Genomic DNA, 16,638 nt, shown 5'->3' with positions numbered 1-16,638 from the left:
TGCTAAGCATTAATTACCTCCGAATGCGCTGTAATTCAGAATGACTTTCTTTTATACTTTCCCATTTCTCAAAACTATTTCTATTTCTCACTTTAGCCATCACTGCTTGGCCTTCCCGACAATCGTGTTCTCTGCTTCCGTTTATTCTTCTCCACAACAGCCAGTTAAGCGCTTTTTTTTTTTTTTTTGCATCACTCCGATATCTCGTCTGCCTCAATTCACAGAATATTTTCGGACTGAAGAACGCAACGATACCTCGTGGTGCGCAAGAATTTGCATAGATTAGCACATGATGACAGGAATAGTTAATTATTTCTCCATCGTTCTCACCATTAGCTTCCCCCTTTTCTAGTACAGATGTTTCCCCGTCTCTAATTTAATTAAAAACCTTGAGAGATGTAAAAGTGTTTTTTCTTGCTTCGAGCATTTATTTAAAAAATTACTGATGAGTGTTTAAAGCTCGATCCATTGCACATACAAACGCGAGACAGCTGTGATTTCCATTAAAACTCACTCACGGGTGAAGTTAATTTCAAAAGCAATTTTCGCTTCGCAAAATAAGAAACTTAATCTTTGTTACAATTAGCTTTTACGTTGCGGTGAGTCGGAACATGCCTTGGTTTTATGAGAGGAATTGATCAGCCGATTTCGATGGAATTTTATTCTGTCTTAATGGGGAGGGAGGGAGTTCGAGATTTCAGTTAATTTTTCAGTACATAAAAAAAAAAGAAACTAATCGTATAATAATTCAAAATTTAATGTCGAAAATATCCTAGACGGGTTCGATTAATAAAAGGCCAATTTATTAACATTAGTGGACATTCAATGGGCTCGTGATCCTATCTGGATAGTTAGCACTTTGCGAGAAAATAAAAACAAGCAAACATGATTTCAGTATTTTATTTACTACTGTATTGAAGAAGGAAATGGCATTGCATTGAAAACCGATTTCGATCTACTGCTTAAAAAAGATAGACTAATTTCAACTAATTAGGGTACTCACACTTTTCTTCCTCCGAATAATGAGAAACTTCAGAACGTCGGTTGTGTGGCTGGTTGAGAAGACGCTCATTTTCTTAGAAAGGCATGCTATAATCTTTTCTAGGAGCGAAGAGCGTTTATAGTAGCTTTACAATAGAAGGTTGTTTAGCCAGATGTGCCACCAGCCAGAGACTGACTGGTGGCACATCTAAGGTCATAATAGCGGTATTTTATGTTTGTTAGCTGCTTATTGTCTAGCCGGTGTTTTAGCTTTGGAGCTAAATCCCGTGTTTACGGAAGATACATCAGTACCTTGATGCATCTGTATGAAACCAGCAATTTTGCTTTTCGATTGAAAAGACCATTCTCAGAACTCTTTTACGTTGTCTCTTGAAGTCATGTGGTTTTGCTTTCAAAACTTGATGCAAAAGAGGCAAAATGAACCCGTTAGAGAACACACCCAACCGACAGACACAGAAGAGCAGACTATGAGTGAAAATAATCAACCTATCCTGAATAAAATAGTAAATAAATACATTTTTAATAACATTATAAAATTCCAAAGTGACGAATATTTTAAACAAAAACTAGATTAGAAAATTCTGCTCCCAAAACGAGAGTATCATCACTTGACGATTTTGAAATAAAAAAATAAAAAATATATCAAGAGAGATGAAAATAGCAAAATCGACATTTAACGCCATTGCATTTTCTTATTTAATTCTGAAATACAACACAGGAGACCCATCTATTATAAATAGATTGTCAATAGTTATGTTGGACCGAAGATTGTCTCTTGGGGTTACTGGCAACTTATTGTTATGCCACAGCGTGTGGACGCGAGTTAAAATTGAATTGAGGCTCACTAGACCAGACACGCTGGAGTTAATTTCTCTGAGTAGTCTGTTCGCTTTCCATTAAAATGCAGCTCGCGCAACATGCTAAATAAAAGTATAAGAAAACTGACAATTAGAAAAGATTCTTATACAATAGAACCTTACGTAAGAGCGAGAACCAAAGAACTTCCCGAAGAACCCCCCCCCCCCCCACACACACTATGTAGGTGGTACGCAAGGAACATGTACATTCGCAAGGGTGTGGTGTACTTTCGTATCCCCGTGGACTACTCAAACTTCGTTATGCTAAAATATTTCATGTGCAAGACAAGCTCCCCACGAGACCAAAACGTGACAGATTAACCCTTCGGGTGTAAATTTATTACTGCTTCACTCCATTTAAGCATTTCAAGTGGCGACACCTAGCCATTAATAATGAAACGTCCGTTACTTTGTGCGGTTATTTCATGATACCAGCAGGGTGGTAACGTCACACACTGTTAACAGGCGGATCAGGGATAAGTCCTATTGAAGATACTGAAAGCCGGACTGACATTAACAGCAACAAATATACGCCCTCTGCATGTAGATAAGGAAAACAATAAAGGCGGTTATCAAGGTTCCGAAATATTGATCCGCATCTTTGCGCTCCTTAGGAAGAGATTGTCTCACGAGGATCCTTTTCTTCGCAACATTTTTAGAACTGAACTGTTTTAATATACCAAGCTACCAACTGAAATGTCGCGTATTAAGAAATATTTATCTACGTTTCAGGTGCTATATAATTACAGAGTTCGAATTTAAATTATTAGTTCATTACTATTAACGTTTAGTATTTAGAATAATATTAATAGGATTATATTATTATCGACAGTTTATTAGCATGAAAGGAAACGTGCTACACACACATGCAGAGAGAGAACTATCAAAAATGTACCGAGTTTAATAAATATAAATACATAAAACTGGTCATTACTATGTTAATAATAATTATTATTACTCAATACTTATCTCGTGATTATTATAGGTGATACAAGTACAAGCAAGAAGCACTAAATCAAGGTAAAATGGGTTTCTTACTTTTAATAGCTCAAAACCTTTGGGATATTACAAGTAACAAAAGCTTTAGATAATTGAAAACAGCGGTATTTTAAAGGAGAGGGGAGTGAATTTCACCCCTGAAAAGCTGTAAAAATCTATCGTGCATTCAGTGTGTGTGGTTGGGCTAAGAGATAATTTGGAAATTCTGCTTTAGAGACCAAACACAGAGCGCTTTCAAGCCACTTCGGGCCTCAAGTATGCAGGATGGTAGCAGCCACACGCCGGGGAACGCAAGTCCACTACCATTTAAGTTTTTCCGTGTAAACAAAACAAATGCCTAAAGATCTATTGTGTGTTTTAATCATATTCTCAAGTCTTCGGCCTTGGGACGAAGCGAAACATATTTACTCATTGATTGTTTTTAGAATTAAAGGGATAATAGCTAAGAATATAGTTCCAAAAAATCATAATAAAATATTCACGTGCTGCAAAAGCAAAAAGAATATAATGGAGAAATCATAATCTGATGGTTTGGCCGTAATCTAAGAGATAGGCGTGCGCACGTTTTTTTATTTTATTTTAAGATGTCTTTGAAAAATAAAATTGGTGGTTGATGAATAATGATAATCCTTTTGTGAATGTCTAAATTTATAAAGAAACATCACTGGAATCGAAATAATTATAAACTAGTGATTTTATTACTTGTGAGAATCCGCATAAAGTTGGTTGTGAACTCGTTTCTTTAATCACAGAATAAGCAAAATGGACTGAGGAAATAGAATTTACAATGACGATCAAGCAGCTCTTTTCGATCTTCGAATATGAGTGATTTGAGGATCGAAAACGTTTCGATCCTCCAGTATGAAAATGATTCAACGTCGATGCCAAGTTGAGTATCACAGTAAAGAATAAATGAAATTAATTCGTTTCTCTCTTTTATGGTGTATGCTTATAGATATTAACAATATTGAAATATCATGAAAAAATATTTAGAGGTTCTCAAAACTTAAATTAATACATTTATCTAATCAACATGTTTACGAACTAACGATGTCATTAACGAAAATCACACACAGTCTTGCGGAAGCAACTTCTCTAGAAGATAAACAAAAAGAAAGCGTCAAGTGTTTACACTTGATTTGGAAGGGCGAATCAGAAGCATCTAAACAAAGATAAAAGGGGAAAAAAGTACCGGAATGAAAGCGAAGAGGTAATGAAGGGAGAGCGAAGGGCTATAAGAAAAGCGATCCGTTAACGAGAGAAAATTACTTCGGTAACGAAAGGGAGCGTTAAGAAGCACGTGCGACCTACTGTAATGGAGTATGCCAGATAAAGTAGCTGAAGAGTGGCGTTTGTTGGGGTGTAGAGAAAACCGTCTTAGGACTACGTTGTCATAACATTGTGCAAGGTAACGATCCGTTACATTAGTCCATCATATTGGCATGTGCCGCTTGACCTTTGAACAATGCAGTGACGTTCCCGGACAACGACCTTTGTATGCTTAAACGCAGAGTGCTGGGAACTTTTGCAAAATTTTGCACATGAATTTAAATTTTCCGCAATCCTTTTTATTACTTTTTCATTCGACATACGCGTGTTGTTCACCTTCTAACGAAGGACTAATGAAATTCGATTTGATACCGTGCTCATGAAAAAACAGAGCTGTGCTTCATTTAAATAAACACGCTCATTACTAAAAAAAAAAAAAAAAAAACCCCGAATATTATTATTTCAGCTCTTTAACGCTGTATGCACAGCTCATTGACAGACTACGTTAAATTTTGATAGAAATTTGCTTGCGTTATCACATACAGCTTTCCGATTATCAGTTCCATTTTTTTCATTCTAAATCCGCAGCATGTGAGGTTAAGGAAGAAGAAAGAAACACAATCTGGTTATTTATTGCATTAACTATCAGTTACTTCCACAATATCTCCTAATTCTACTGATATAAACGATAGCTATATTTAATGATTATTAATGTGCAACTCGTGATCTCCACGAACTACATTCATTCATTCTATGAAGAATTTTTTTTTTAGGAAAATGAGTTATTGCTAAAGATGGTAAATGCATGATTTTTTCACAGATGTAAATTGCATATAGGCTTGACACGATTCATTCACAGAACGAGGTGGAATTTTTGTAATGAATTCCGCATAATTTTTTTTTAATACTTTAAGAAGACTTACAAGACAAAGATGCACATTACTGCCATCGTAATTCATCATCATCTATTATAGATTACAATATGAAGCAAAATTGAAGATAGTCAACTCAGTTCTTCATGCATATGATGCTACATCGTCAAAAATAACAAATTTATAAATTAGGCAAAACAATTAGCGACAAAAAGATGAAAGCATGAAAATGTGTAGGAACATGGAAAAAATCAACTGAGGTCTCATTGAAGAATCTACAGAAAAAAAAAAGTAATTCAGCTATTTTTATTTAATGATGGCGGAACAGTGATATGAAAAATGAAGATGTTAGAAATGAAACTGACGTTATTAATATTGAAAATTTGAGTAGAACTACTCAAGTGTATGGTCACTACAAGGGTTGATGCCAAGTAAAAGACTCAAAAGAAAGCCAGATTTAGGTCGATTGATGTATTTAGAAGTATCCTAGAAAACAGAAATATAAGATCTGACAATAAGCCAGTCCTGAAAATTAACAGACTAATATGAAGGAATTTGTTAATAGGAAGCTAATAATATGCTTTCAAGGTACGCATCGCGAATTTGATGAAGTCCAGACTGGAAAGCAAAAATGAAATTTCACCGACTTTTGCGAGAATTATTTCCCATGCAACAATTATTGAATAACGGGTTAAGAAAACGCATTACGAACGTTTGCCGATTCTACAGTTAGGTTGGAACAGCAAAGCAGGTGATAATGACATTAGCAGGTCGTGAAACATCATATTAGTGTTACAGTCCCCAAGCGATTGTCCAACCATTGCTCCAGGTGGACTACATGACCAATAGAAAGCGAAAATACTAAATTAGAAACATAAATCTGTGGATTAAATTTCTGTTTGTTATACCAAATTGCATCAAAATATTCGCCCAGAAAGAAACCTGACAAACAAAAGGAGACGATTGAGCATCATCGGTATTAAAATAATCTGAAATGGGAGCTACGCCCTAATCACATTCTTTACCGAAGAATGTGTCTGTGTTTTGTGTGTGGAAGCGAGAACCAATCGCCATCCAGTTAACTGAAATTAAATACCGTGCAGAAACATTGAAAATTTATCAAATACTTGATACTGAGTTGTCTTGTTTAGAAAAATGTGGTCTTAAAAAAAGATTTTAGCGTCTTAAAATTAGGTCCCAACAGACACAGGAAATAGTGTAATGGGTTAACATCCCATCAATAGAGCACATATTTATCTTCAATATAATTCTTCCAATCTTCGCTGTCATACGCAAATTCACACCTTCTGTTAACATCTCTCTCTATAGTTGGGCTCAATTTTAACGAAATTTGGGATGTAGTATATGTTAAAATTAGTCGAATGGCTTCAAATTCTACTATAGGCAAAAGCAGCGCATTTTTTTTTTTTTTTTTTTTTTTTGAGATAGTATGCAACGGTATGGCATACCAGCTCATTTATTAACAGCGACGCGACTTTATGGATGCGGTGCATTTAGAAATTTATAATATTCAGTAATTTTTACATGGTTATCTAGTATGCAAATAAGCTTAGTTATTTAATGAAATTTGTACTTTTCGCTACGTCTGTTAAGGTATTTGCTATATATATATTTTTTAATTAAAATTATCGTATACATTACTTTACACGCACACAATAACTGTATGCTTAATAACGCTGTGTTATAAAATTAATTTGATGTTCTTATTCCAGCAGCATTATCATGAAAAAATATGAGTAAATAATTGTTCAGTTTTTCTTGAGTACTGCATCTATTGTTTTACAAAAAATGCACGAGGCAAAAGTACGTTTCTATTTCTAGAGTGTAATGTGTGTAATAAGGCAAACACGGGCTGGAATTTCATGAAACGACTCATGGTCATTACACTCGTCAGATTTTTACAAAAAGTACCACCACACGATCGAGCTTTGCCAGGACAACGTGATAGCGACTGTAATAACGGAAATATCTACAATTCAAGTTCTATTCCACTAAGATCAATATAATACTTTATTATGTAATGATCAATACGTCGAGTTGATATGTTACTGGGCAATATTTTTAAAATTCGCTTTACGGCAAAAACTATTTGAAATGGTAACCAATATTTGTTATTCCCTGATATTGGACCATTTTAAAACAATATTAGGGAGAAGAAAATCCTATCTACCATAAATATGTCAAATAATGGTTCCTACTCTATTGTGCTAATGCAAAGCAACGTTTCAGGATTAACAATTTCTGCATACGATTAATAAACAAACAACACGTACGATTATTCTTTAATTGCTCATCTTACATTACTTATCCTACTTACATATATTATCCTATTTAATATATGGTTACTGTTTTTCTGATATTTATTCCGTTTTCTGTTAAAAAAACTAACATGTTCGTAAGTAATCATAAAAACAGTGTTTCATAACTTCATTCTGTAGTGACAAGTCATTTAAAAAAAAAAGAAATTGCCATTAAAACAATCTTATTGGAATCAAAACGGAAACGATTCAATTTTAATGAAGTCCTAAATGCGCAATTAAATTCCACCCCAAGCCAGAACAGAGTTATTGTAATATCTAATCTTTTTTTCCTTTTTGCTTTTGAAAATGGTCTCTGACTGAAACGAAAATTGAGATGACTCGACAGATTTTCGTAAGGATTCCAAATCCTCATATCAGTAAAACTCATTGGTCGAGCCAGTTAAGCAAAACAGATGTAGTGGGTGCGAACGTGTTTTGTAAAATGCACCCAAAAACGATGCTTTCTTCAAGAAAAGCATGCTTTTGTAGCGGCAGTAATGACGATGTCCACACACACAAAGTAATCCACGTGTGGTGGGTGCAACGTCTCCATGACAACCGTCACATAAGTTGTCAGTCCTCAATGAACGGTATTCCTTTGCATTTTGTTGACTGCTTATATTTCAGTTTTTATTTTTTATTAAGTGCTACATTATATATATGTAGCACTTTTTTTTCCTTAAAAGGAAAAAAATGTCGAATATTTTCAGTTCCAGTTCACTCGTTAATTTATTCAAAGAAAGCGTAAAATTCTTTATAGTGACATGCATCTTCAAACAAATTTAAAATACAAAGAAGTTATAATACTAATTATAGTCTTCTAATTTTCCATGGTATCCCTTCCTCATTTTCTTATTTATTTTTTAAAGTCCCAACGTGAGTTGTTTCTTCGATCACTATACTTCAACATGCACACACAGAAAACCAGATGTTAAGAAGCAGGATTTGTACCAAATCTATAACTGTTACTTTTTACTGTGGTGGTGCTTACATTAACAATCAATGAAATCCTATCTTCTTCACTTGGTCATGCTAATGCCTTTAAAATGTCAACTTCTTTTGCCTTTACCTACAATATTTTTGTTCAGAGATTTTCCCCTCTCCTTAAAGAATATCGAGAACTTCATAAACCAAGCTTCCACTCCTTTATACTTTAATATGATATCATAGGAGATCTCAATTAATTAAATTTAAGCGAATTACTCTGCACACAAGACCAAGCTGCTGCCCTTTTAGTACTATCCATATGGTCCGATACATTTCCAACTGTACGTGCAGTATACTTGTCTAGATATAAAGTTCTGTTTTAAATGAAATATGTTATGAATGAATAAATTGTTGCTCCAGCGAAGCGTTTTCCAAAATCGATCACGCTACAGTCTCAACCTTTAACTCAATGCTATGTTACGATTTCGACAAGACCATGACCATTTATAGTGACACCAGCGTTTTCATTATCTCGAACATTCCCCACCTCTTGTCGTATCCATTTTCTTCCTAGGATAACGAAAGTCGAGGTCATCCGAAATGGATGAATTATCTGAATTTTCCTTTTAAAGACTTTTTTTGCAATAAATATTTGGTATAAATGCTTTTAAGTGACACTGATTACTTCTCACCTCTTTCGTGCCTTTCGGTTTAATAAACCTCTGATATTTCAATCGAAAATATGAAATATTTGAGAAGTTAGGGTTGCGAATTCTACAAGCATTGCAGATTCACATGAAGAAAGATATTCTTCGGTCTGAAATAATTTGGAAACGTTTTCTATCTGTGCTTGTTACCATCCGCAATTATAGGATGGCTAGAATCACATCCATAAAATGCTATGAATTTTATGAAGTTCTTCCTAAACTCCAACAGCCGAAGTCACATCTTTAACATTCCTTTCTCCCCCATTTCTTCTTTTGTTTCCAAGACAACAGAAAGACGAGAACACGTGAGGCTTTCTCCTGCAGGGCGTATTCCTAGGAGTCGACAAATAGCACTTACAGAGTAATCGTGACATATGTTTTTCCGGAAGGCACTGTCCGCTCTGTACTAGCCGGATGCCATTCCTAGAACAAACACACACGGACATACCAATAGGCATTCTGCAGTCCCCTGGGAGGTGAGCATCCTCTCGATGGTCACAGTAAGTAGTCGGCGCTTCCAAGGAAGCTGGATTTAGACTTGTATTCGTGTTACTCCGTCTTCTCTGCTCTTTACTTTCCCTCCTCCTAAGTTGACCTACCGGCTTTGTTGAAAGAGGACACGCACATACGAGGAGAATGTGTGCCATGACATCATAACAGACAGAAGCAGAAGTCAAGTATCAATATTAAGTACATGTGACTGGAGTCACAAAAAGCGGAATCCCACATATTTCATTTGGTGATTAAAAATATTAAAATGTTTTGCTAAAGATGAGTCATTCTTGACTTCATGCATTTAATTTTGCTTCGTTATTTGTTCAATTATGTTGATTTAGCAGAGAGAACACAGTGACTCAGTATACTAGTTCGTAAACTAAGTGTATCCTTACGGTCGTCTCTTTCTTTCTATTTCTTTTTTCATTACAAAAAAGAAGTTTCCTGGAGAAACTTTGTAAACGAAAACTATCAATAAAAAAATGATATTGATTGGTTTTATTGTCAGCCCACTGCTCAGGTGGGCTAATCTTCACCTTAAGATTATGTTCTGCTGCTCTCTGAAGTACGCATGAAATTATCTTGTTAAAGATCAAGAGGGCCAAGATAACATCCCAAATAACAATACAACTTTAAAATATTTTTGAAGCAAGACTTCCTCTCGCCTTGCAGTTGTGGCATATCGTTTAAGCTATGAGTAAGCGATGCTTTTGTAACAGTAGCACGACTGTTTTCGGCACTAATGTGGGTTATTCCGAACTGCGGAATTGACCCTTATCCATCTTCGAAGGACTACCGACTAAACGATGTGAACCCCACACTCTTTGCCGTCATTGCTTTGGAATTATGAATGGAATGACCAAAATGAGTTCGCTGCACTGTAAAACTGGCGTTTTTCTGTTTTGTAGAATGAAAATTTTCCACCTCCGTATAAGACCTGTTAACCCATCTTCAAATGATAAACTGCTTATCAGGTTCTTATTTCCAAAAGAATCCGACTGAGCTGCGGAGTCCTTCACCGAACAGTAACTAATGCAGTGAGCTATGCTTTTCACCCGCCTTATTCAACGAAGCCACTTGACACAAAAATGAATGCCGCACTAAAGTTTCGGTAGCAGTAGCCATGAGAGAGAAACTGATTAACAGAGTATAAACAGATACTGTACTTCGATTCACGGTTCGACCTTGTAAAGATATTTATCCAATTCTTTTAAAAAATACACAGTTGGTTTTTGAAGTGATAGTGTATTGATCCTCGAGCATTTCCTATTCTTCTTTCAGATATCTTGTATGGAAAAACTTGGCGTAGTTCGTGGTTTAATACTTAAGGCCCCCCACCCCCCAATTCTGAACGAACTAAGCGAATACCAAAATTTCATCTGTGGTGAACAACGTGATAATGCTAAATGAAAATGGCAAGTAGAACTCAGCGACTGAAGGTTTGATAAATCACAAATCAGAATCTTATTGTTACTGCGCTGATTTTGATATTACAACATGTCTGCATATTTCAATTTTGGAGAGGAAAAACAACCAAAGAAATGTTCCAGGAATAACAAAAAAAAGTTACGTTTCGTAATGGCACACACACACACACATATATATATAGTCACATCATTGTCCTAAAAATTGAACCAAGGATTTTTTTTGCTTACATAGAAAAAAAAAAATGTGATTTGTAATATCATTTTGCATCGTTCAAAACGTTTTAGCCAATTCCGCAATTACGATAGTTCCGAATCATGAATGCCGGCAAAAGATGAATTATGGTGCTGTAGTATAATACAAGAAAATTGCATTCAATAAATACATTTGCGACTACTTCATATGATAGTAGTCTATTATAGTTCCTCAATTTTCGTAGACGAAATTGCTATGTATTAAAATATGCCCGAGAAGCACATCGCACAAAATGAATTTATTTTATTTATTTATTTTTTACGTGGCATTTTAAAGTTGTGTATATCGTCCGTGGCGCTGCCTCTTATTTTAATCTCCGCAGCCTAAGTCTCTTCATTTAATAACCATATTTCAGAAAATGTGCAAATGAAGTCAGTGTATTAAAGGTTCTAGCGAATAAAGCAATGCGACACCAAAACCGCTCCTTAAAATCTTACCAGAATAAATTAATTATTTCGCTATTCTTGTTTATTTCACAATGCAAGCAGCGCACAATGTCCGGATTAGCTACGTGCCTTTATCAAGTCTTAAGAATAACATTGTTATTATTATTATTATTATTATTTGCACCAACAAGATTAATGATTATTGTAAATGGCAGCCTCTTTTTTTTAAATCCGAGAGGTACTGGTTTCTCAAACCAGTACTTCTTAGGTTTCAAGATATGTTTTTCTAGTTCTTCACAAGATTCTACTTCCTGTCTTTATAGTAGGTTGCTTTCCATCAAAAAGTTGGTGACCTCTTTCTTGAAGAGAAGTTCCAGTGCAGTCATATAAAAGCTAATCAGCAGAGAAGGGGAAGATTAAGGAGTGTCCCACCACTTTTGTTGCACACAGTCGGACATTATCCGGGCATGACCTACACAAACATGTCAGAATGACAGATGATGCAAACAGAATGCCTCGACGGCCCTACGCAAAAACATGTCGATTTCAGCCATAGGATCTGCTTGGTAAATATATTCTTAGAACATCCATTAATCTGAACGAACACAATAGCCCCTCTCATAAAGAAAAAACGACACTTTAATATATAAGATGGTTGATAGGGGGAACGGAATTCACATTCTATTTCATTGTCTGTCTGTCGGTGTGTTATGTACGCGATAGAAATAAAAGAGCAATATTTTAATCTAGTTTCACTTCCTTCTTCAACTTTATTTAAAGAAAAAAGAGGGGAAAGCAAACGGATACGTGCAGTTTGCTTTCTGAATGCGATATCGTCATTTGAGCTCCATGGCAGAAACTAGTTGTCTTGACAACGTAATCACAGCTCATCTTTCAAATGCATTAGCTGAATGACATTCATACGAAGCTTGTTTACGTTTGCTCGTCATGCAGCTTAGATCGTCTGCTTGTTTCCCTAGATACGATGCATTCCTCTTCCCTAACATTCAGTCTCTCTCTCTCTCTCTCTCTCTCTCTCTCTCTTTCTAGAGACCCGGGGGATGTGTGCCCATGTGGAAATTTCAAAGCAGTTCAGAGCAACCTACGAATGTCCTTCGGTTGTTATGGCGAGCAGATTCAGTGATGCAACAATTCCAGCGCATCCACTCTAGCCCTCATCTTTCTCCTTAGAGCAAACTCCTTTGCCATCATCAGTCTACTTGGACAATATCACGTAGAAACTCTCATCCGCTTTCTGGTCTCTCGAGGCAGGCCTGCCTCCAGCGATACTGATACATGCCACGCAACAAGCTTGCAATCAGTATCAGACAGTGACAATCACATTAACACTGAATCGGCACGGATGAGTTAGCGTCTCTATTTCACATGGCTTTCGCCTCCTGAAAAACAATGCATGATTTTCGAAAATATATAAATAAATATATATAAATAAATATATATATATATATATATAAATAAATAAATATATATATATATATATATATACATACATACATAATACGGTTATTTAAATATAAAATATTAATGTATATAATAAATGCTTATATCTATTATATAAAATTCATATTTTTATTGGTTTGAGCATGTTTAAAACTGGCCTTAAGTTGACAAGCGAAGTTAAACATTTCCGACCAATAAAACATTTCAACATTTCTCTGCGACATGGATTCGACTTGCAGATAATGATCTCATCATCTCCGTTTAAATCAAGTGGCCATTTTGGCAAGATGCTATTTAGAACAATATACATGAAAGCATATTTCAAATACTTATGGTAACAAAAATACAAATTAATTTCTTCGCCTGACGCATTTCATTCGCTGTTCTTTTTTGTCGCCCTTCACAAATTATTTGAGAAATAATCAATTTCGCTACCACCAAAAAATCATCAGTGACCGTTTTTGATCACGTGTGCGAATTTTCTTGTTGAAATCATCGGTGTTGATCGGCTAAAAAATGTTCTCTGCCTGAACTTGCTAGCAGTCGCGTCATAATACGGCAAGTTCGCAGTGCAATGTACCAGTTGGTACACTGTTCATAAATTTAGTTTTAGACTGGAAAATTTCTTTAAAGAGAATTCCGAATTGACTGGTATATGCTTGTTTTCTTTTATACTTTTCTCCATTAGGTTTAAAGAATATTTGTTCTTTCTAACTATTCAGATTTTTGTATACTTGAATAGTATGTAAAATGTGTAGTAAATTAATAACTAATGATATTTGTTTCCTTTCATCTGTTCTTTAAAGCCAAACTGGACTACAGTAAGTGATCTTATGCTGATTTAATATTATCCAGCGTCAAATATTTATGCGTTTTCCTATAAGTCAACCTTGAGTTATCTACAATATTTTGCTGTAATAATTACTTGGACTGGTGACGGTTCAAGGTTGCAAAGCTTCGAAAACTTTCTTGTAATTTGCTTATTAAGTACGAATTATTGTTCGTGCTATATGACCGTCCATCTTTTGCTTTCATAATGTTTCGCATTCTGAGGACCTTTCTAATTTCCATCTTTTTGATTTCGTCTGCTTGATTTTATATCACATTTACTTTCTATCGCATGCTGGATTGCCGCGCGCGCTTCACATTCTATCCATACGTTAACGGCTAAAAAATACTGGTAAAATATTCGTTTTTTGTTTATTAATACGTAGTTTTGAATATGCAGTTGTTGTTTTCATGGCTTCAATGAGTAATCATTAATGCTGTTCCGTAACTAGAGGTTTTGTAATTATGTTAATATTATCAATATCATATTAATATGATCGATCGATTAACCCTGAATATTATTATAAGGTGGTCCTCACCATGTAACCATCAAATGAGCAAGTGGATATAGAACGTACGAAGAATGGATTGTCCATTCATCCTGAAAGAAAACTAAGTCGTAAGAATATAATAAAGAAAGGGGAAAACGAATAATAACAATAATGGATGTCCCATAAGTTTAAAATTTCTTAAATTTAGAAGCCAAATGAATAATTCAACGAAAGTGGGGGAAGAAAAAACAAGATTCGTAGATATTTGGGGGCGGGGGGGGAGGAAGAGCGCTTGAACTACTTCACTTTAAAAGTTGAATCTCTTAATGCACTTTCCTGAAGAAAAAGGCCGATGACGAGATCACATCCGTGACGTAAATTGCCGAACTCCTGTCATAGAACCTAAATCACTTAACTGATATTAGCAAGAAAGAGATAAAAAAAGAAGAGCGAAAGAAATAAAAACGAGAAAGATAAGGAGTCGAAAAATAATGGAAGTTATCTCAGATCCGTGTTCGAAAACTTCCCTATAGTAAGAAACAAAAGTGACACCGGAGGGAAATTTGCTTTCTGGCTAAAGACAAAGAGCGTGCTTGGGAATGTTATTCCTATTATATTTTTAGATAATCAAAATTGGTTTTAGCTATCCTACGTTTGAAGATTATCCATGAAAACTGCTAATTACGCATGTAATCGCAAGAGCAAAACAAATCTGTCGAAAAACTATCATGAAATAAATTCTGCCCAAAAGGGCGGAATCTATTTCATGATAGTTATGTACTGAATGCTGTGCTGTTATGTAAAATCTTTCATGGGAATGGAAGGACGCAGAATTCTGTCATACCCGTACTTATTGCAGCTGACGAAAACTTAATTTCATTCATTCATTGCCTCAGTACTAGACAATGATTAAAGACCACTAGAAACATAATGAATCACATCGAGCAGGTTCCTTTCTTTCTGCTCATCTCAACTAGTAATGGGTTGAATCCAAAGCGTAAGAACCGCTCTCCAATAGCTGCAATATTTTGGACTAACTGAAAACTCCCCTGCGGATATGGAACATAGCTAGACCAAGTTTGATAACCAACGCAAAATCAGAGGTGACATATGGCCTTGTCACGCGAAATTACCTTATCAGCGTCACCACGGCATTGGTGAGCTGAGCATTCCTTTCAAACAAAGAGAATGCCGGGCATTGGGAAAATCTGGTTAACATTAGAACAGTCAAGTCAACGTAAGTTGTTCTGCTGTCGTGCGTGCTTGTTTTTTCCCGTCCTTCTCCCTCCCACTTTGTTCTTCCTTGATGCATTAGGGTCCCAAGGCGAATACTGAAATACACTTACAGATACTCCAGAGAGAAATTTGACTCGCGTTTAAGCAGAACAATTGTGTGAAAGTGAAGCTATGAAAAAGAATTATTAAGGTGACAGTATAAGATCTTTCTTCACTGCAAGAAATCGTGGTCCGCTAAAGCTGGTGGTTTTGATTTATTTATTTCTGCACGACAATTCGTAAGCTGTGAGCACTGTTGAATCACTAGGAAATGTAAAGTTTGTTCGCGAACCATTTTACTTAAATCTCCCAATGAAGGAAGATGTTTGTATAAAAGGAAGCCTGCATTTATAATACTATCGAATGGATATATTTCACACTCCTACCAATGCCCTGCACATGATTTTAAAGAGCAATGAGATTACACGATGATATACCCTAAACCTAAGTCATTATACGGTAGGTAGCCATGCGGATGCAATTTTTTTTTTTTTTAAATATTCACACTATTTTCAATAATTGTTTCGTAAACTGCACCGAATTTGTTGCATTCGTTCTTTCGATTCATGTTTTTTAAATCAATTATTAGCTTTACGCTGTCAGAGAGGACATTTTTATGCAACAACGTAAAACATTTGCCTGAATGTTTTGTCTCGGGATATTTTGCATTTAGCGACTTAAAGTTTTGCTCTTTCATTGGCATTGAATTCTTTAATTTCTACTTAGTGATTGAATGATAAGTAAAAAAAAAAAAAAATTCCATTCTGTCACTTCATTCTTTGTAAGAATCAGAGACAGAAGAACTGTACTGTGCTATTGGAATTCTTGAAATCTGAAATCAAAATGATCCTGAAGAATATGCGGGCGCAGAGGGGGCACTGGATAATCGCTTTTACTGTGACTTTAAAGAAATTTATTGCTCTCTTCGGTTCTGCTTTTCAGAAGCTTAAAGTAGAAAATCTCCTTTACGATTAAGTGGGAAAATATTAATTGAACAACAAGCTTCATCATACGTCTCATGCGCTACATAAATTCAAATTTCAGTGAATGTCGATTCATCAAAAATTT

The 16,638-nt window shown here is 35.4% G+C and overlaps 1 protein-coding gene across 1 annotated transcript in view; it reads right to left on the bottom strand.

Moving 5' to 3' along the window:
• The window catches only part of LOC150097447 (tyrosine-protein kinase transmembrane receptor Ror-like), a 347,787-nt gene that overhangs the window by 146,152 nt on the left and 184,997 nt on the right, over positions 1–16,638 (bottom strand). The gene's annotated exons all lie outside the window — the stretch shown is intronic.

Source organism: Typopeltis vanoorti, chromosome 17, assembly GCF_054136105.1.
Source record: "Typopeltis vanoorti isolate ZY-2024b chromosome 17, IOZ_Tvanoo_1.0, whole genome shotgun sequence".
Lineage (NCBI taxonomy): Eukaryota > Metazoa > Arthropoda > Arachnida > Uropygi > Thelyphonidae > Typopeltis > Typopeltis vanoorti.
Note: the sequence above shows the minus strand (reverse complement) of the source record. Positions and strands in the feature narration are given on the sequence as shown.